Raw genomic sequence first — 23,480 nt, forward strand, 5'->3', positions numbered from 1 at the left:
CACTCTGACATCTCTGATTCTCTCTGGGGTTTGCCTTCCTTCTCTAAAGAGCCACCATACAGAACATTATCTTGCTATTTTCATATGAAATATACCTCCAAGTGAATTACAGGAATATTGAGAGAAATAAGGCTAGGGCTGGCAGAGCTCCACACACCTGCCTAGGGGGAGCAATAATGCTCTTAGTGCCATGTGAAAGGAGTACTAAGGCTTCCTGGCTTCCTGGAGCTGCCTGCCACATGTCTGTTCACCCCCAGACTCAGTCTGAGATATGCTGCCTCTTATGATATCAAGAGAAAATGAAACATGAGCTAATCTGGTGAGAGAAAAGACATATGGTAGACTCATGGGGGAAGAGTTATTGAAAACTACTGACACTGAAGCTTCTGCTATTAGCAAGCCTAAAAACTTCCACCACATATGGACTTTCAAATGATTCTCTCTCCTCAAAACAAAAAACTAGGAGTAACCTAAAAGCTGGAATGTAAATAAATCAGGGATGTGTCCACAAAAGAAATATTATGTAGTTATTTTAAAGGTATGTAGGGAATTCCCTGGTGGTCCAGTGGTTAGGACTTGGCACTCTCACTGCCAGGACCTGGGTTCAATCCCTGGTTGGGGAAGAACTCAGAAGCCATGTGGCACAGCCAAATAAATAAACAGGAGAATGAAGCAGAGAGCCGATCAAGAGGGTAGAGTAAGAGGACACAGAGCTCACCTCCCTCCACAAACAAAAATACATCTAAATGTTTAACAATTCTCAAAGAAAACTAACTGGAAACCAGCAGAAGGACGCTTATACAACCAAGGCTGTAAGAAAGATATACACATAACTGGATAGGATAAGAAGAAAGCATTAGGTAGGGACCAGTGCTGATGGAAAGGGACTAAGAAGAAAAAGGAGACCACATGGGTGGACACTTGTCCTGGGGAATGAGCAATTTGAGCCACAAACTGGGCTATCCTGGGGTCCTTCACATACGAGACAATTGGAGAACTGCTGGGACAGACAGAAAGACTGTAGAAGTCTAGCCACCACTAGTGAGGAGTAACTAAAATAGAGATTAAAAAATAGACAACAGAAAAGATCAGTAAAACCAAGATGTAGGTTATTTTAAGATTTAAAAAAATTGATAAACCTTTAGCCAGGCTCACCATGAAAAAAAGAAATAGAACCAAATAAACAATATAAAAAATGAGAGAGTAGAGATAACAGCCAATACCACAGAGATACAAAAAGTCATGAAAGAATACTGAAAAAGTCTTAGTCACTCAGTTGTGTCTGACTCTTTGCAACCCCATGGACTGTAGTCTACCAGGCTCCTCTGTCCATGGAATTCTCTAGGCAAGAATACCAGAGTGGGTTGCCATTTCCTTCTCCACGGGATCTTCCTGACCCAGGGATGGAACTCAGGTCTCCGGCATTGCAGGTAGATTCTTTACCATCTGAGCCATCAGGGAAGAGAGTACTATGAACAGTTACATGCCTACAGATTGGACAATTTAGAAAAAATGAACAAATTTCTAGAAATGTACAGCCTGCTAAGACAGAATCAAGAAGAAACAGACAATTTGAACAGACTGATCACTAGGAGTAAAACTGAATTTGTAATAATAATAAAAAGCTCCTAGGAAAGAAAAGTCTAGGATGGATATCTTCACAGAAGAATTCTACTAAACATATAAAGAAGAACTAAGACCGAGCCTTCTCAAACTATTCCACAAAATTGAAGGGAAGTGAACACTTCCAAAATTTACTCTACAAGACCACCATTACCCTGATAGTAAAACCAGATAAAGACACTAACGCCAAAAAAAGAAAATTATATGCCAGCATCCTTGATAAATATAGATGCACCAATTCACAATTAAAAATCTAATCTAAGTGGATACAGAGGGAACATACCTCAACATGATAAAGACTATTTATGACAAACCTAAAGTCAGCATAATACTCAACAGTGAAAAACTAGAAGCCTTCTCACTAAATTCAGGAACAAGACAAAGATGCTCATTCTCACAACTTCTATTTAAAATAGTACTAGAAGTTCTAGCCATAGCAATCAGACAAAAAAGAGAAATAAAAGCTATCCAAATCGGAAGAGAAGAAGTAAACCTGTCACTATTTGCAGATGACATGATACTTTATACCAAGAATCTAAAATCCCCACCCAAAACCTACTAGGACTAATAAATTAATTCAGCAAGGTTACAAGATATAAGATTGATATATAGATTAACTAATTAATATATATCTTTTGCTTTTCTACACACTAAAAAAAAAAAAAATACCAGAAAGAGAAAGTTAAAAAAAACAAATTCATTTAAAATTGCATCAAAAAATATCTCAAATAAACTTAACCAAGGAGGTGAAAGACCTATACTCTGGAAACTGTAAAACAATGATGAAGGAAACAGAAGATAATTCAAAGAAACATAAAGACATTTTGTGCTTTTAGATTGAAAGAATTAATACTGTTAAAATGACCATACTATCCAAAGCAATCTACAGATTTAGTTCAATCCCTATCAAAATACCCATATTTTTCACAGAATATGATATAAAAATCACATGGAACCACAAAAGACCCTAAATTGCCAAAGTAATCTTGAGAAAAAAGGTCAAATCTGGAGGTATTAATGTAACAATCCCAGACTTCAGATTATACTACACAAAGCTACAGTAATCAAAACACCATGGTCTCAGCACAATAACAGACACACAGATCAAGGGAATAGACTAGAGAGCCCAGAAATAAACACTTGCACCTATGTTCAATTAATCTATGGCAAAGGAGGTAAGAATATACAGTAGAGAAAAGACAGTCTCTTCAATAAGTGGTGCTAGAAAAACTGGACAGCTACCTGTAAAGCTGTAAGATTAGAACATTCCTTCACATCATATACAAAAAAAAAAAACTCAAAGTGGTATAAAGACTAAATATAAGAACACAAATCATAAAATTCCTAGAAGATAACATAAGTAGATCATGCTTTGTTATAAATCATAGCAATATTTTCTTGGAGCAGTCTCCTAAGGCAATAAAAACAAAAACAAACAAATGGGATCTAATCAAACTCAGCCTTTTGCACAAGAAAAGATACCACTGACAAAATGAAAAGACAACCTACAGAGTGGAAGAAAATACTTGCAAATAATTTGACCAACATGGGTTAATATCCAAACTGTACAAACAGCTCATACAACTCAACATCAAGGAACAAAGAGTTCAATCAAAAAATGGGCAGAAGACCAGAATAAACATTCCAAAGAAGATCTACAAGCTAACAGGCACAAGAAAAGATGTTCAACATCACTAATTACTAGAGAAATGCAAATAAAAACAACAATGAGATATCACTTCACACTTGTCAAAATGGACATCATCAAAAAGTCTACAAATAACAAATGATGGAGAGGATGTGGAGAACAGGGAACCTTTGTATGCTGTCAATGGTAGTGGAATTGGTGCAGCTATTAAAGAAAACAGCTTGATGTTTCCTCAAAACAACTAAAAATAGAGCTACCATATGATCCAGCAATCCCACTACTGGGCATATATCCACAGAAAACAAGATTTTGAAAAGATACACGTACTCCAATGTTCACTACAGCACTATTTACAATAGTCAAGACATGGAAGCAACTCAAATGTCCATCAACAGATGAATGGATAAAGATGTGGTGTATATATACAATGGAATATTACTCACTCATAAAAAAAGAATGAAATGCTGCCATTTGCAGCAACATGAATGGATCTAGGGATTATCATACTAAGTGAGGTGAGTCAGATAGTGAAGGATAAGTATCATATGATATCATTTATGTGTTAAATCTTAAAAAAAATGAGCTTATTCACAGAACAGAAATAGACTCACAGACTTAAGGTTGGGGGAGAAGGATAAAGTAGGAAGTTAGGATTAACATACACCAACAACTATATATAAAATGCTTCCCAGGTGACTCAGTGGTAAAGAATCCACCTACCAAGCAGGTTCGACCCTGGGTCAGGAAGATCCCCTAAGGAAGGAAATGGCAACCCACTCCAGCATTCTTGCCTAGGAAATCCCACAGACAGAGGAGCCTGGTGGGCTACAGTTCATGGGGTCCCAAAAGAGTTGGACATGACTTAATGACTAAACAACGACAACAGTACATAAAATAGATAATAAAAAAGAATTACTGTATAGCACAGGGAACTCTACTCAATACTTTGTAATAACCTACATGGAAAAATATCTGAAAAGGAATAGATATATTTATAATAGAATCACTTTGCTGTACACCCGAAACTAACACAACACTGTAAATCAACTATACTTCAATATAGAATAAACATACTTTTTAAATAAAGTGGTATTAAACTAGAAAAAATATAAATTTGTGGACTTCTTGCAACAACCCACTGCCCAGGAATTCTGCCAACTGTGAGGAAAGAATCATTAAGATTAACATTCTTTCATAAATCAGACAAGAATCCTATGGCAGTATAAACAGTGTCACTTTCCCCTCTTATAGCACCTTGATAATATTCCATTTTATATATCTGGGTTTCTAAAACCTACTTTATCATCATATCTGCTATATCATACAACAGGGTCTTTTGCATAATAGGCATTCAATAAATAGTTGTCCACGAATGAATAGTATCTTCAATATTGTCAATATATGGCAACTATTTTCCAATGGCTACTATTATAGCATTTCTGAGTCACAAGTGTTAGGACCAATATCTAAACTTGGATTTCTCTTCTCAATTACTTCTGCCTTTCCCATTGTATATCTTTAAGATTTTCATACCAACAATACCAACCACATTCCCTGAGGCTACACAGTCTTGGCAGAACCCACCACAATAAATTAATCTTCAGAGTTGGACTCAAGAGGATACATTCAAATCACAAAAGAATGCAGGTCAGATTTATAATTATGATCAGTGAAGTAGACTTCAATGTGTCATGCATAATTTAAATGACTATAGGAATGTTCAGTATATATCAGCTGGAAAAACATCTCTTTCTGTATGGGAATAAAAATTAGACATGAGGAGACTGTCATATCTAGCAAAAGCTTGACTATGAAATAACTACTATTTCTATACACTGGTTATGAAGACTGCACCTGCCCACCTGTTGCCTTTGGCCTTGACAGGTTCAACTACTAATGTCATAAACCCCTCTATGATTATGGCTTGGTCAGAATTCACACTGTCAACGCCCTTAAAACCTAAAGGGGGTTGAAAAAGAAGATCTTGCTTTTTCTCTGGAAAGTTCTCAATGCTTAAAACAATTTAGAACACACCTGCAACAAAGGATTCCCATCCAAGCTTTATCTCTTGTACACCAAGTGTACTTACTATCGAGTTTTCTCAGCAGTGCCCCACTCATCTCATCTCTACCCCTTGACCAGAACTGAAAGAATCCTCACAACATTGGCTCAGTCAGCTGCATGGGAGCAAGGAAATATTATGCATATGTTACTTAAAATGTTGACTTAGGCAGAATGGGAACAGTGAGTGAACCTCATTTTCTTAATTTCATATTTAATCAAACATTATTAAAAGAACTGTTAAAGATATGAAATTCCATGTTCATATAAGGTTTAGGATGGGGTGGCTAAGGACACACATAAAAAGAGTTATTCTGATTCTTCTTTTCTTAGTAATAACATTTAACACTCAGATATTGCTTTTCATCTCCATCACTCTTTACAAATATTACTTGTATAATTTTACTACATTAACTGGAAAAAGAGTCAGAAATGGCTCTATAGTTTCGCAGTCACTTTGGAGCATTCATTGTGTCTTAAAATGATACACTCACTACACTCCAGAGTTTATGTTTTAACTTGGTTTAAGAAAGGAATGAAGGAGGAAAAGAGATTCTATTTTAAAATAACAGAGATCTCAGAAGCCCCCACCTAGATTCTAGAGAAATATCCTGAGATACATGGATTTAGAACATAGAAGGCAAGAGAACGTTGTGGGCACGGGGAGAAGGAGGAAACAGAATGAGATAGTTGCATGGCATCACAGACTCAGTGGACATGAGTTTGAACAAACTCTGGGAGATAGTAAAGGACAGGGAAGTCTGGCATGCTGCAACCTAGTGACTGAACAACAGAACATGAAACTGAAATAGTGAACTGAATGACACACCTAAATTTTGAAAAGTATTGTTATGCTAAGCACATAACAGTTTGTATTAAAAACAAAAACAAAAAAGGAAAGGTTCCAAATGCTTCCTAGAAGAGAAAAATTTCCTTCAAATTTAAAAAAAAATTGAATATAGTGTGTATACAGATTTAACATAAACAAAGGACATATTATCTGTTGTTTTTGTTGGTAATACTTTTGCAGTTCACCTTCTACCTTGGAGTCATTTTTTGGGAAAGGCCTCCAAATAATAAAAATAGGTATCAGTTGTTAAATATATACTACATGTGAGGCATCATGCTAAGTCTTCAAAAATACTGTTTCAACTCAGTTTCCCAACCTGCAAATTGAAGGAATTATCTAGAGTAGGAATCAGCAAACTACAGCCCATGGTCTAAATTGAGTTCAGTTCAGTTCACTTCACTTCAGTCACTCAGTCCTGTCCAACTCTTTGCGACCCCATGGACTGCAGCACACCAGGCCTCCCTGTCCATCACCAACTCCCAGAGCTTGCTCAAACTCATGTCCATCAAGTTGGTGATGCCATCCAACCATCTTATCCTCTCTTGTCCCCTTCTCTTCCTGCCTTCAATCTCTCCCAGCATCAGGGTCTTTTCCAATGAGTCAGTTCTTCACATCAGGCAGTCAAAGTATTAGAGCTTCAGCTTCAGCATCAGTCCTTCCAATGAATATCCAGGACTGATTTCCTTTAGGATGGAATGGTTTGATCTCCGTGCAGTCCAAGGGACTCTCAAGTGTCTTCTCCATTTGGCTGGGTTTTCCAAATTTGCTGGCATATTGAATGCAGCACATTCACAGCATCATCTTTCAGGATTTGAAATAGCTCAGCTGGAATTCCCTCACCTCCACTAGCTTTGTTCATAGCGATGCTTCCTAAGGCCCACTTGACTTCACATTCCAGGATGTCTGGCTCTAGGTGAGGGATCACGCCATCGTGATTATCTGGGTTGAGAAGATCTTTTTTGTACAGTTCCTCTGTGTACAGTTCACAGTCTTCTCTATTCCCAGGGTTGAGTTGAGCAATTGTGACTAAAACCACATGACTCATGAAGTTTAATATATTTAGATCTATTATTTTACAGAAAAAGTTTGCCATCCTCTGATCTAGAAAATGGCCTCAAAGGAACATCAAATACTAACATCCTATGGCTCTGACTCTGAGTGTTAAGAAATCTCTACTTTCACCACAGTCACTTGCTGCAACAAAAGGCACAAACAGTATATTGGTCTCTATTTGGCAATATACTGTTATGTAGATTTCCATATCCTGTTAGTTCTTCAGGAAAATATTCTTCATGATTCTAATTCTAAAATAATTCATGTATCAGCCCATTATTGAGAGTTAACACTTCAGTTACTCCAAATTTAAACTACATCCTATCAATCACATCCACATCAAATATTAAAAACTACACTAATAAAAAAAATTAAATTCTGTCACTTCTTCCTTCATTCGCTCAGTTCAGTGCAACTTCTCCATTTTCTCTGCTATCATCATTGCCTGCTGCCACTTCACCTCATACTTGAATTATAACTTGACTGAGCACCATTCAGCCCAATCCTTCACATAAAGTAGGATTCAACACATCTGTAATCCAAATTCATCTTTAGAAAAAATCTGTGCTAGGAAGGTAGGGACTTTTCTTAAATGTTTTAATTCTCCAGGATTAGAAACAATGAAGAGTTATCCCATTTTTTTCATATTTTCTCATGTATGTGTGTGTTAGTCACTCAGTCGTGTCCGACTCTCTGTGACCCCACGGACTGCAGCCCACCAGGCTCCTCTGTCCATGGAATTCTCCAGGCAAGAATACTAGAGTGGGTTGCCATTTCCTTCCCCATATTTTCTCATACACATGGTCAATTTTCACGTGGGGTATGATAGGTGACAATCGGTTAGAACGCATGATTGCGATGGGAATTTTATGAGGCTTTAAACATTCTTTGGGATTGGAATGAAGACTGACCTTTTCCAGTCTTGTGGCCACGGTTGGGTTTTCCAAATTTGCTGGCATATTGAATGCAGCACTTTCACAGCATCATCTTTCAGGATTTGAAATAGCTCAACTGGAATTCCCTCACCTCCACTAGCTTTGTTCATAGTGATGCTTCCTAAGGCCCACTTGACTTCACATTCCAGGATGTCTGGCTCTAGGTGAGGGATCACGCCATCGTGATTATCTGGGTTGAGAAGATCTTTTTTGTACAGTTCCTCTGTGTATTCTTGCCACCTCTTCTTAATATCTTCTGCTTTTGTTAGGTCCATACCACTTCTGTACTTTATTGTGCCCATCTTTGCATGATATGTTCCTTTGGTATCTCTAATTATCTTGAAGAGATCTCTAGTCTTTCCCATTCTATTGTTTTCCTCTATTTCTTTGCATTGATCGCTGAGGAAGGCTTTCTAATCTCTCCTTGCTATTCTTTGGAACTCTGCATTCAAATGGGTATATTTCCTTTTCTCCTTTGCTTTTCACTTCTCTTCTTTTCACAGTTATTTGTAAGGCCTCCTCAGACAGTCATTTTGCTTTTTTGCATTACTTATTCTCGGGGATGGTCTTGATCTCTGTCTCCTGTACAATGTCATGAACCTCCGTCCATAGCTCATCAGGCACTCTATCAGATCTAGGCCCTTAAATTGATTTCTCACTTCCACTATATAGTCATAAGGGATTTGATTTAGGTCATACTTGAATGGTTTAGTGGTTTTCCCTACTTTCTTCAATTTCAGTCTGAATTTGGCAATAAGGAGTTCATGATCTGTGCCACAGTCAGCTCCTGGTCTTGTTTTTGCTAACTGTATAGAGCTTCTCCATCTTTGGCTGCAAAGAATACAATCAATCTGATTTCGGTGTTGGCCATCTAGTGACGTCCATGTGTAGAGTCTTCTCTTGTGTTGTTGGAAGAGGGTGTTTGCTATGACCAGCTCTTGGCAAAGCTCTATTAGCCTTTGCTCTGCTTCATTCTGTATTCCAAGGCCAAATTTGCCTGTTACTCAAGGTGTTTCTTGACTTCATACTTTTGCATTCCAGTTGCCTATAATGAAAAGGGCATTTTTGGGGGTGTTAGTTCTAAAAGGTCTTGTAGGTCTTCACAGAACCACTCAACTTCAACTTCTTCAGCGTTACTGGTCAGGGCATAGACTTGGATTACTGTGATATTGAATGGTTTGCCTTAGAAATGAACAGAGATCATTCTGTCATTTTTGAGATTGCATCCAAGTACTTCATTCCAGACTCTTCTTGACTATGATGGCTACTCCAGTTCTTCTAAGGGATTCCTGCCCACAGTAGTAGATATGATGGTCATCTGAGTTAAATTCACCCATTCCAGTCCATTTTAGTTCGCTGATTCCTAGAATGTCAATGTTCACTCTTGCCATCTCCTGTTTGACCACTTCCAATTTGCTTTGATTCATGGACCTAACATTCCAGGTTCCTATGCAATATTGTTCTTTACAGCATCAAACTTTACTTCTATCACCAGTAAAGTAATGCTCACCAGGTTTCAGCAATACATGAACCTTGAACTTCCAAATGCTCAAGCTGGTTTTAGAAAAGGCAGAGGAATCAGAGATCAAATTGCCAATATCTGCTGGATTATCAAAAAAACAAGAGAAAAACATCTATTTCTGCTTTATTGACTATGCCAAAGCCTTTGACTGTGGGTCACAATAAACTGTGGAAAATTCTGAAAGAGATGGGAATACCAGACCACCTGACCTGCCTCTTGAGAAACCTGTATGCAGGTCATGAAGCAACAGTTAGAACTGGACATGGAACAACAGACTGGTTCCAAATAGGAAAAGGAGTACATCAAGGCTGTATATTGTCACCCTGCTTATTTAACTTACATGCAGAGTACATCATGAGAAATGCTGGGCTGAAAGAAGCACAGGCTGGAATCAAGATTGCTGAGAGAAGTGTCAATAACCTCAGATACATAGATGACACCACACTGCGGATGCTGACTGCAGTCATGAAATTAAAAGATGCTTACCCCTTGGAAGGAAAGTTATGACCAACCTAGATAGCATATTAAAAAGCAGAGACATTACTTTGCCAACCAAGGTCAGTCTAGTCAAGGCTATGGTTTTTCCAGTGGTCATGTATGGATGTGAGAGTTGGACTGTGAAGAAAGCTGATCGCCAAAGAACTGATGTTTTGAACTGTGGTGTTAGAGAAGACCCTTGAGAGTCCCTTGAACTGCAAGGAGATCCAACCAGTCCATTCTAAAGGAGATCAGTCCTGGGTGTTCATTGGAAGGACTGATGCTAAAGCTGAAGCTCCAATACTTTGGCCACCTCATGCGGCGAGTTGACTCACTGGAAAAGACTCTGATGCTGGGAGGGATTGGGGGCGGGAGGAGAAGGGGACGACAGAGAATGAGATGGCTGGATGGCATCACCAACTCAGTGGGCATGAGTTTGAGTGAACTCCGGGAGTTGGTGATGGACAGGGAGGCCTGGTGTGCTGTGATTCATGGGGTCACAAAAGAGTCAGACACGACTGAGCGACTGAACTGAATGGCACAAAACAAAGAAGAACTAAAGAGCTTCTTGATGAAAGTGAAAGAGGAGAGTGAAAAAGTTGGCTTAAAGCTCAACATTCAGAAAACTAAGATCATGGCATCTGGTCCCATCACTTCATGGCAAATAGATGAGGAAACCATGGAAACAGTGACTGACTTTATTTTGGGGGGCTCCAAAATCACTGCAGATAGTGATTGCAGCCATGAAATTAAAAGACGTTTACTCCTTGGAAGAAAAGTAATGACCAATCTAGACAGCATATTAAAAAGCAGAGATATTATTTTGTCAACAAAGGCCCGTCTAGTAAAGGCTATGGTTTTTCCAGTGGTCATGTATGGATGTGAGAATTGGACTATAAAGAAAGCTAAGTGGTGAAGAATTGATGCTTTTGAACTGTAGTGTTGGAGATGACTCTTGAAAGTCCCTTGGACTGCAAGGAGATCCAACCATTCCATCCTAAAGGAGATCAGTCCTGGGTGTTCACTGGAAGGACTGATGTTGAAGCTGAAACTCCAATACTTTGGCCACCTGATGCGAAGAGCTGACTCATCAGAAAAAACCCTGATGCTGGGAAAGATTGAGGGCAGGAGGAGAAGGGGATGACAGAGGATGAGATGGTTGGATGGCATCACCGACTCAATGGACATGAGTTTGGGTGAACTCCGGGAGTTGGTGATGGCCAAGGGAGGCCTGGTGTGCTGTGGTTCATGGGGTCACAAAGAGTTGGACATGACTGAGGGACAGAACTGAACTGAAACATTCTTTATCGCTATACCTGTTCTAGAAAGTCCTCAGTTCAGTTCAGTTCAGTCGCTCAGTCGTGTCCGACTCTCCGCGACCCCATGAATCACAGCAAATGTCTAAACTTCACACATAATTTGATTTCCTATACAAACTTGTGTTCAAATCACTCTGAAACAACCAAAGCCACAGCATAGAGAGAACATGAATGCACTGTTACAGAAAGCTGCCATGTTAGTTTTAGTATGTATGGGGTACAGTCTCAAAGACATATTTTTACCTCAGTAAAGACCAGGTGCTAGATTTTAGTACTATTCATGAGAACTTATTTTTTTCTATTTACTCTAAAGTACTAATTGTCTTCAACTGGTTAAATTACTAACTTCTCTATCCAATTTATTAATAGCTTTCATTGGGTTCACTCTAAAGTGCTTTTGGACAGACCCAGTAATCCTCTAGATTCGGTTATTATTACAGCTCAAGCATGAGCTGTAAAAGTAATAAGTAAAAGTATCATCTTTATTTCTTTAAATATTAACTTCGGATAGTATCATCAAAATAATATTTAAATACCACCTTTATCCATCCGAGTGGAAGATTAACATTAGAAGGAAAGACTAGGGGCACTTCTCAAGTGGTCCAGTGGCTGAAACTCCATGCTCCCAAAGCAGGGTGCTCAGGTTCAAACCCTGGCCAAGGAACTAGATCCCACATGCTGCAACTAAAGAGTCTGCATGCCACAACTAAGACCCAACACAGCCAAATAAATAAATAGTTCTTTTTTTCAAAAAAGACTAAAAAAATAAATTCAAATTCTTACATGGAATTAAAATCACATTATTCTATAGTAAATCTTCCTGTTAGTCTCCAGAAGTAGGCAGCTGAACTGAAATACCTTCCTTAATGTAGTAGTTACAACTTCTGTCACACTGCTCATGTTTATCTTACTGTTATCCATCTGGTCCTGAGATTTTCTTTATTGAAAAGTTTTTGATTATTGATCCAATCTCCTTACTCACTATTAGTCTGTTCAGATTTTCTACTTCTTCATAATTCAATCTTGGTAGGTTATAATTTTCTAAGAATTACTTAGAAATTACTTCTTCTAAGTCATCCAATTCATTGGTGTACCTTTTTTCATAGTAGTCATTTGTATTTGAACTTCTGTGGTATAGGTTATAATGTCTCCTCTTTCATTTATAACTTTATTTACTGGGGTCTTTCCTGTTTTTCTTTGTGTGTCTAGTGAGTGATATTTGTTTGTTTCCAAAAACAAAAGCTGAAAGAGAAAAACTAATATCATGCATTAACACATATTTATGGAATCTAGAAAAATGGTCGGAGAAGGCAACGGCAAGCCACTCCAGTACTCTTGCCTAGAAAATCCCATGGACGGAGGAGCCTGGTAGGCTGCAGTCCATGCGGTCGCTACGAGTCAGACATGACTGAGCGACTTCACTTTCCCTTTTCACTTTCACACATTGGAGAAGGAAATGGCAACCCACTCCAGTGTTCTTGCCTGGAGAATCCCAGGGACGGGGGAGCCTGATGGGCTGCCGTCTATGGGGTCACACAGAGTCGGACACGACTGAAGTGACTTAGCAGCAGTAGCAGCAGAAAAATGGTACTAATGAACCTACTAGAGAATGGACTTGTGGAAACAGAGGGGGAAGGTGAGGGTGGGACAAACTGAAAAAGTAACCTTGATATACATACACTATCAAGTGTAAAATAGTTAGTAGGAAGCTGCCATGTAATACAGGTAGCCCAGTCTGGCACTCTTGTGATAACCTAGAGTGGGATCCAGGGAGGGGAAGGAGGGGGAGGAGGGAAGGGACATATATATATATAATTATGACTACAGACCTCCCTGTAGCTCAAACGGTAAAGAATTCGCCTGCGATGCAGGAGACCAGGGTTCGATCCCTGGGTTGGGAAGTTCCTCTGGAGAAGGGAATGGCAATCCATGATAGTACTCTTGCTTGGACAATTCCACGGACAGAGAAGCCTGGCAGGCTACAGTCCATGGGGTCTCAAAGAGTTGGACACAACTGAGTGATTAACACACATAACACACACATAATTATGACTGATTTGTGTTGTTGTACAGCAGAAACCAACACAAAATTGTAAAGCAACTTTCCACAATAAACAAACTTTTTGAAAAAATAAAGTCCTGACTTTTAAAACTTAAAAAACAAATATTACTGGAGAGACTTGCTGCTGCTAAGTCACTTCAGTCGTGTCCGACTCTGTGCGACCCCATAGACGGCAGCCCACCAGGCTCCCCCGTCCCTGGGATTCTCCAGGCAAGAACACTGGAGTGGGCTGCCATTTCCTTCTCCAATGTGTGAAAGTGAAAAGTGAAAATGAAGTCGCTCAGTCATGTCTGACTTGTAGCGACCCCATGGACTGCAGCCTACCAGGCTCCTCCGTCCATGGGATTTTCTAGGCAAGAGTACTGGAGTGGCTTGCCATTGCCTTCTCCGACTGGAGAGACCTACACACTTCTTATTTTACCCTTGAAACATGAGTAGAATCTATACCACTTTTACAAGTTCTTATATTCTAATAAGTAGACTCCTTTCAAAAAAGATAGGCTCTAAGCAATAACCTGTGTGTCAACATCAACCTGAAGTCCAAAAGCTCACAAAAAAAGAAAAGATGAACATTTCTACATCAGCAGCAAGTATAGCTCTTCTCAGTTAAAAACCCTATGTTGTTCTGATAATAGAAGGAGATTGAAACCAGGAGGACACTGACAGAGGTCACAGTGGGAAGAGAGAATCGTGTTCTTTTTTTTTATGTAAACCTTATTTAGAATGCACTCATAAGAACTAGTTTGCTGAAATACCAATTGCTCCGCTCTGCGCTTTACATACATTATCTCACTTAATCCTCTTAGAGCCGAGGAGCTAGGACCTACTGTCTCCATATTTACACATGAGGCAACTTAGATGAAGCACAGCAAGCAGTGGAGAACCAGCGCTAAAAGGAGTCTGGATGAATTCTTCAAACTAGGCTTGAGACTGTCTTAGTTTTGACACTCATGATATGTTCCAGGTGTTAAAATTCAATAAAGCCTAAGACACAAAAATTCAGATCAGTGTTTGCCCTTTTTGTGTTCCTCCAGAACCCTAAAGCTTTCTATTTAAAATGAGTCCCTATGGCTGACTCATGTTGATGTTTGACAGAAAACAACAAAATTCTGTAAAGCAATTATCCTTCCACTAAAAAATAAAATTTTAAAAATAAAACGGGGCCTTGGAACTGATGAAAACACATTTTACAAGAAAGTGGGTAATCTACTGATATTTGACTTTTAAAAGCTAGCTTTAAAAGAGATCAGAGTCAAGCCTATGTTGCGTTTCTCTTGTTCCTTCTCCATGTGTGTTAGACTTCCTAGGTTAGAGCCACACCAACCTTTAGGAACATATGTGTGCAGGCCAAATTCACACAGACTGTACTAAACTATCTTGCTGACATAGGCTTTGAGGGATGTGGCAAAGGCAGAAAGAGCAATTTCTGGGCCTTTGCAAAGAGAACGCAGAGCCAAGTTTGGAAGCATAATAATTGTTCTGCATAATAAAGTGAAAGGAAAATTTTTTTAAGAGAAGAGTAGTGAAATGAAAGAGAAAGAGGAGGTTGAAATCACTATAGGTACATGTCTCTTAGGGAATATTCTTAAGGAACAGGAATGTCCAATACTTCCATACAAAGCATACGTAGTACAGCAATATTAAATTTTCCCAACTCCCGAATTCTTCAAGAAAGTTAGCTTGACCCCACTAAACCACTAAATCACTTTTCCTTCCTGAGAAAAGGTAAGTGAAGAGATCAAAGAAAGAACAGAAACAGCCTTCTTTCGAAAGAATGGAACTTCCTGTTTTACAGACTAGAAGAAAATCAGGAAGAGGATAAGAACTGTGTCACCATCAAAGCAAGGAAAGAAAGACACCCTGACTACTAGTTAAGAAATCTTGCAAACCTATGCCTTTGTTGTTGGTTGTTGTTTTTTTTTTTTAATTCCGATACAGGAAATTAATGCCTATAGAAAAAGTGAAGAAATGTGTTCCTGGAACTTTCTAGAACCAGAGCAGCCAGTCCCTAGTTCTGATCTAATTCTACCATTTACCTCCCTGAGAGGACCCTGAGAGCAAGGAGCTCAGCTAGTAGACACCAATGTTAAACTCTAGTTAATTTTTCAGTCCACATTTTCTACATGCCCACCCTCCTAATCTGATTCAGCATCAGGATTCGTGCAGAGCTCAATTCTTTTGAACTTATTTACAAGTTTTATCATTATACTTACCCACATTATGTAAGCAGTTTGCAATCTCCCCTAATTCTCTGACTTTAATTATATAATTGAACAAGCCGAAAACTCATTTTTCCCAGGAAACATTAAACATTACCATCTTAATGAAATTCTTAATGAAATGGTCCACTATGCATGCAAATGACCGGTAGTGGCTGAGCCCCTAGCTTATCACTGGGCAAGGCTCTAGGACAAATGCTGTTTCTTTTGTCAGTCACCAGGAATGGCAACCCTCACCCACACTTTTGGCTGGAATGATAATTTCACAAGACCAGAAGATGGGCCTCTGCCAGATGCATGGATATAATTAAGACTGGATAGAAAGAGTTTAAATGAAGCAGGAATTGATCTTAACCTATACAAATCAAAACTTATTTTCAAAGTTGAACAAGCTCACTTAAACTTTTCTTGCCAATTAAACAAAAAAAAGTTATCAAGTGTCTTTTTCTCCAAAGACTAGAGGTCTGAGAGAGAAAATAGTTCTCTTCTCAACTAACTTTTCAGGACTAAAAACAGTAAGTGGCCAAGATAGAAGAAACTTAGGGGACTTAGGAAATTTGGAGCAAAATTTGGAGGACATTTTCAGCATAGTTCATGGAGTTCTTGAAGTATCTGTTCCTTCTCAACTGCATTTTTCAAATGCTCTTATTGCATAAAACCCAAATCTTATATACACCACACACTGTCCACACGCCAAAGTCACTAGCTGCCAAAAGCTAAACTGGAAGGAAAGTAGACCTATTCACACATTTGTTCAAATAACATGTACATCAATGTCCTGTGCCAGGTAGACACCAAATTAAAGTATTTAATAATAGCTATTATTTATATAACAAATTCCCAGTCCCCAAAACCTTGTCAAATCTTTGCATTGCCAGAAATGTGTCAAAAAGTCCAACACAAAATCTCACCCTAAACATTTATGGTATGTTAGAGAAAAGAATTTAATTGCTGCACTATACACAGTACCCAGCTGAGTAGCCATTACTTCACCTCCTCTCAAATTCTTCTATTTTTTCCACAGAAGGAATTAAAAGCAAGGGAAAATTATGTTTGTTAATTTAACATCTTTAATAGAATATATTTCACAAATCATATAATTCACTCAAAGTATAGAATTCAACGGTTTGAGGTATATTACATTATTAATTTTTTAATTGTGGAGAAACAATACATTATAAAACTTGCCGTTTTTAAATGTACAATGTCAGTGGCTTTAATTACATTCAAAGGTTGTGTAACCATCACCACTATCTATTTCCAAAACTTTTCATCACTCCAAACAGAAACCCTATCACCATTAAGTAATAACTGCCCTTTCCTCCTCCCTGTAGACCCTAGAAACCTCTAATCTATTTTCTCTGTATGAAGTTGCCTATTTCGGACACATCATGGAAGTGGAATATCCTTTTGTGTCTGGCTTACTTCACTAAGCATACTGTCTTTAACATTCATTCATGCAGTAGCATGTCAAGATTTTATTCCTTTTTAAGGCTGAATAATATACCACATTTTTTAACCCATTCATCTATAATCATGTTGATGATAGGTTTGTTTTTTTTTAATAATTTGAAAATTAAGAGAGATCTTGAATTGAGAATTAAGAGAGAATTTAAGAGAGATCTTGACTTGAGAGAGAATTGAGAGATCTTGTACCTCAATTCATAGCACACTTTTCACGTAAGTCAGGATGGTTTTTGTTCATTTCTTGTTCTAAATCTCTTGGATTTTGTTCATTTCATTTCTTCATTCCCATGAATCTCTCCTCTAATGGGCACACATACTAATGTGTTTGACATAGATCCTTAAATATGTACACAGGTTTGTAAAATACAGAACTGTGTGTTGTTTTAATTTATATAAATGTCATTCTGTTTCTTTTTCACTCAACTCTATGTTTTTCAGATCTACAGGTATTACTATGTCTAGTTAACTGTTAATTGTTTAATGAAATATGGCAGAAATTGATTAAGTGGTTTCATGTTATTATATCTTTTCCACTGAGTATGGTGACTCCCAGGGTAATTTTTGTACTTCTCAATGAGCAGTAGACAAATCTCTTTATCTCTCCAAGTCTAGTTTATTCATTTACATGATGAGGGGGTTACTCCAGATTAGAGATCCTTAAAGGCAGTAATGTGACAAATATCTTAGGAAACTTCTCAAAAAACATGTGCCTAGCTCAACACTGCTAATCATCAGGGAAATACAAATCAAAACCACAATGAGAATTCTCCAGGCCAGAATACTGGAGTGGGTAACCGTTCCCTTCTCCAGGGGATCTTCCCAACCCAGGGATCAAACCCAGGTCTCCCACATGGCAGACAGATTCTTTACCGGCTGAGTCACCAGGGAAGCCCAAAAAGACCACAAAGAAATGTTGGCAAGGATGCGGAGAAAAGGGAAACCTTGTACACTACTGATAGGAATGTAAATTGGTGAAGCCATTGTGGAAAACAATATGGAGTTTTCAAAAAAAACAAAACTAAAAATAGAACTACTATATGATCCAGCAATCCCACTTCTGCATATATAGCCAAAATAAACAAAAACACTAAATCCAAAAACATAAACGTACCCCAATGCTCGTAGCAGCATTATTTATAGTTGTCAAGATATGGAAGCAACCTAAGTGTCCATCAACAGATAAATGGATAGGGACTTCCCTGGCTACCCAGTGGTTAAGACTCCATGCTTCAAAAGCAGGGTGGGCAGGTTTGATCCCTGGTAGAATGAATACCCGGAGAAAGCAATGGCACCCCACTCCAGTACTCTTGCCTGGAAAATCCCATGGACGGGGGAGCCTGGTGGGCTGTAGTCCATGGGGTCGCTAAGAGTCGGACACGACTGAGTGACTTCACTTTCACTTTTCACTTTCATGCATTGGAGAAGGAAATGGCAACCCACTCCAGTGTTCTTGCCTGAAGAATCCCAGAGATGGGGGACCCTGGTGGGCTGCCATCTATGGGGTCGCACAGAGTCGGACACGACTGAAGAGACTCAGCAGCAGCAACAGCAGCAGAATGAATATCCCACATGCCACACAGCCAATAAATAAATAAATTTAAAATCCATATGTTATTTAAAAAAAAAACAGATGAATGGATAAAGAAGATGAGGTATTTTATATATATGTATATACACACACATACATACATACACACAATGGAATATTACTCAACCATAAAAAGAACAAAATTCTGCCATTTGCAACAACATGGATGGACCTAGAGGGAATTATGCTTAGTGAAATAAGTCAGACAGAGAAAGACAAATACTGTATAATATCACTTATATGTGGAATCTAAAAAAATAAAACAAACTGGTAAATAAAAACAAAGCTGATTCACAGATACAGAGAACAAATTAGTGGTTACCAGAGGGAAGGGGAGGGACAACACAGGGACGGAGAAATAGGAGGTGCAAACTACTGGGTATAAGCTATAAGGATGCATTGCACAACACTGGGAATATGGCCAATATTTTGTAATAACTATAAATGGAAAGTAATCTTTAAAAATTGTATAAAATTGCATAAAATTTGTATAAAAACTTAAAAATTAGTTAAAAAACAAAATAAAATAATGTGTCTAACCCAACAGCGTTGGTGATAGACAGGGAGGCCTGGCGTGCTGTGACTCATGCGGTCACAAAGAGTCGGACACGACTGAGTGACTGAACTGAACCCAACAGCAAACCTGGCATAAATAAGTGTTTGGAAAAAAATAATATTAACTCACCAAATAATTCTGATGTAGACCCCTGGTTAAAACTGAACAAGATGGATCTCAGAGGTCTCTTCCCTTTAATACACTAGGAATCTGTGACTATAGGGAAAATCTCTCAACAAAGGTCCTACAGCAAACCAGAGGTGAGAATCTAGCAATAAAAATGATGTCAGTGTCCCAGCTCTCTATTTTCCAAATAGAAAATCTATTTTAAAAGCAACTATGCCATTTTATTACTACCTTAGATAAGTATATTCCAAGGATTAACTGCTCCCTGGTTAACACACTCTTCCACAACTCCTCAGGGCTCAATCCTTCCTTAGCTCGGATCATGCCCTCTGGTTCTTGTATTTGATAAAAGCTGAAAGAGGCTGGGAACATCTTTCATTTCTATTCCCATCAGAAATTCGTGTAGCTCAATAGGGTCACCTCTGAATTTCTACTTTTGCAAGGAATACAGATCTGGTTTCTAGAGTCTGATTTAAGAAGAAAATGCCTATTCCTTTGTACACACAGGGCTGCTCTTGCCTCATCCTCTATGCCTTGTTCTGAATTTAATAATAAAAACTAACGTTCCCAGTCTTCGCTTTCTTCTTTTTTGTATTTTTGGACAGACAGCAAACAGGAAGAAGAATAAAAATTAGTGTAATCCCACTGAGTGAAATAATTTTTCCTCCCAAATATCCCCTACCTAATTGTTTTCATCAGTTCAGGATGCTATAACAAAGTACTATAAACTGGGTGACCTATAAACAGATGTTTCTTTTCTCACAGTTCTGGAGGCTGGGAATCCAAGATCAAGGTGCCAGAATGGTTGGGTTCTGGAGAGGGTCCTCTTCTGGGTTGCAGACTGTCTCATTACACCCTCAAGTGGCAGAGAGCAAGAGGAAGCAAGTTCTCTCATGACTCCTGAGGGCACTAATCCCATCATATGGGTTCACCCCTCATGTTAATCCTGATCACCTCCCAAAGACCCACCTCCTAGTACCATCACACTGGGGGATAGGGTTTCAACATATGAATTTGGTGGGGAGTGATTCACACATTCAATGCTTAACATTCTTACATATTTCAGTTAGTTGTACCATAATGGTCCTGTAGCTCAGGCCCAGGATTTGACACTTGGTTCCTCTCTTCTTCTTACCTCCTCTAACCTCCAAATATATCCTGAATCTATCTTCATCCTTCTGTTTCCATTCCTACCACTGTAGGCCAAACAACCATCATCTCTTACCCAGGTCTCTCATTTAGCCTCCCCAATAAACTGCTAAAGGAATGAAAAATATTGACTGACAGAACCAGGAAACAAAAATACAGTGACCAGCTTGAAAAATTAAGCTAAAACTAACAAGATTGAATTTAAATACAAATTAATATAAGCCTCTGCATTTACTTCCCAAAATTCCATAGCAGAAGTCACAAGATGTATAAAGGACTTGGGTGATTTATTTGACTGCAAGCTGAATTAAAAAAACAATGTGATATACCCAACTGAAAAAAAAAAAATCTTATTACCTTAGCTACATGAAAAAAAAATGCATAGTCCAGTACAAAGGGCATAATATAATCCTTTGTGGTCACACACAATGCTTCATTTTGGGTATCAGATTTATATAGATAGAAAGATAGATGGATGGATAGATGAGTGAATAGACAGACAGATAGACAGACGAACAGATGGACAGACAAATGGATAGAAAGATAGAAAAACAGACAGACAGATCTCTGTAGTTGATAGAGAAGGATTCTGAGTGTAGCTAAATTGGTTCACATGACCAACAGCTAAAAGAACAGGATAGGCTTATCTGGAGAAAAGACTGAGAGTTTAAAAGGCACACCCACACTTGGAACACTCGAAGGCTTTGCCCCTGCCAAGAGGATTAGTCTCCAACAACATAGCTCAAGAGGCAGCAGCAGGATTTATTTGAACTGTTGTTCAAAATAAATCCTCCCATCCTTCAAAGCACACTTGAAAGACCCCCCTCCTCAGAGAAGCCTGCCCTGCCTAGCCTGTCTAAACAGCCCCAGTGACTCTCCACCATGGTACCCTGTTTCATTCCTTTCCTTGAATTTACTGCCAGCTAGAGTCATCCTGGTTTTATTAATAATTAGATGTATGCCATAGAGTCACAAAGTGTCAGACACAACTTAAATGAACTGAACTGAACTAGACTGAGGTGTATCTACGTCCCAGATCCTAATGAACCATTTGTTAGAGCAGGAATTTTGTTTATTCTCTTCACATAACATTCCAGACCCAGGAAAGTGTTTGGTACATAACAGGAACTCAGAAAACATTCACAGACTAAAGGGATGAATGGATAAACGAATGCCTGCCTCCCCACTGTAGCTTCCAGCATTTGAAAGGGTCATGAAGAGCTGTTCTCAGGGAGACCTGGTTAAAGCATCCAGAGTGCTTGCTGGAAAAAGAGGATGCAGAGAGTTGAATTCATTACCTCTTGAGTCCTGGGGCATTTCCTTCACTCGATATTTTTCACTCTGTGACTTGATCTGCAGCTCCATCACTACAGATTCCTTGGTTATTCCCTAGTCTCAGATTTGTCCTTGGATCAGACTGATTTGGGGTTCTCCGTGAGAGGAGCTCCTACTATCCCTCTGGATTTAGCTGGGGTTCCCTGAAGTCCAGACCATTGTGACTTTTGACCTTCTTCATGCCAGGTCATGCGGAGGTGTTAAGAGATCAAGACTCCAGCAGAGACCAAAATGAAGACTTCAGAATGCTGCTCCCACAGCCTGGCACGTTCCTTCTGAAAAGTGAACTGAATCCAATAGGCAGATTTTGTCACCTCTCTTTAGAAGGCTGCTTCAGTGTACAGCCATTAAAATTATTATAGTGATCTCTGCCTACAGATCCCTGAATCAGGAAGAGCCCCTGGAGAAGGAAATGGAACCCACTCCAGTATTCTTGCCTAGAGAATTCCATGGACAGAGGAGCCTGGTGGGCTGCAGTCCTTGGGGTCGCACAGAGTTGCACATGACTGAGCAATTTCTTTTCTGCCTACAGACATGAAAACCTACCAAAGGTATATTTTTAAACTAAATAGCAGGTTGTTAATCAACTAGATTCCAATATAAAATAAAAATTTCTTATAAATTAAAAAAATAAGTTAGAAAACAATGTGTTGAATATCATTTCATTTTTGTTGCAAAATAAAAATTATATAAAAAGCCTGGAAGGAAATATACCAAAATATCAACTTTGTGATCACTAGGTATGGGGAACACAATATCTTTACTGTCTTTTTTATAATTAAAAAATTGTAATTATGCAACAGTAATTATTAATTCTCATAATTTAAAAACTTACAGTTTAGGCTAAAAAGGTGGGTTTTTGCCAAAGAAAGTTGTTTGATCTTAGGCTTTAAACAAACAGGGAAGCCAGGGGCAGTAGTGCAGAGCCTGCAGTAAACCCTTTTCCTGCTTTCTCGGCCTGAAGTCTCATAACCATCCCATGAAGTCATAGCCCCATTTTACAGCTTGGGAAACTGAGACTCAGGAAAGGTTAGTAATTGGATGAAGTCATATTATTTGGTAGAGATGATTTAACCCAGCTCTGCTTAATTCTGCACTGGTGCTTCTACAGTTAAAACACCCTCTCTCCCACTAAACTGGCAAGTCTGAGGCTGAAGCAGAAGCAACAGTCCTTGGCTTTTGGTGGACTTAACATACGGTGAGTTTTTGCAGTTTTACGTTTCTCTGTCCAGGATCAACACTGTTACTCATGGAATGGTGCATGGCATCGCTGACACCACCTGGGAGCTTATTAGAAATGACACATATCAGGACTAGCTGAGACCTACTGAATCAGAATCTGCATTTTAACAAGATGCCCGGGTGATTCACCTGCACGTTACAATGGGAGAAGTGTGTCTCTAAAAAATGCCCCTCCAGTCCCACTCCCTGACCTGGTTGCTAGGGAAACCACCATCCCCAGCCTCTGCTTCCGATGTCCAATCTCTTTC

At 38.8% G+C, this 23,480-nt stretch overlaps 1 protein-coding gene and 1 non-coding gene across 2 annotated transcripts in view; one reads left to right on the forward strand and one right to left on the reverse strand.

The window, feature by feature from the left end:
- The window catches only part of LOC148777047 (uncharacterized), a 125,612-nt gene that overhangs the window by 23,415 nt on the left and 78,717 nt on the right, over positions 1-23,480 (reverse strand). The window lies entirely within an intron of this gene.
- Positions 552-623, forward strand: TRNAE-CUC (transfer RNA glutamic acid (anticodon CUC)). Its single transcript has one exon. It is a non-coding gene; the product is annotated as a tRNA-Glu (tRNA).

Source organism: Moschus berezovskii, chromosome 8, assembly GCF_049115385.1.
Source record: "Moschus berezovskii isolate FMDL1 chromosome 8, NW_MosBer_1.0, whole genome shotgun sequence".
NCBI classification, from domain to species: Eukaryota; Metazoa; Chordata; class Mammalia; order Artiodactyla; family Moschidae; genus Moschus; species Moschus berezovskii.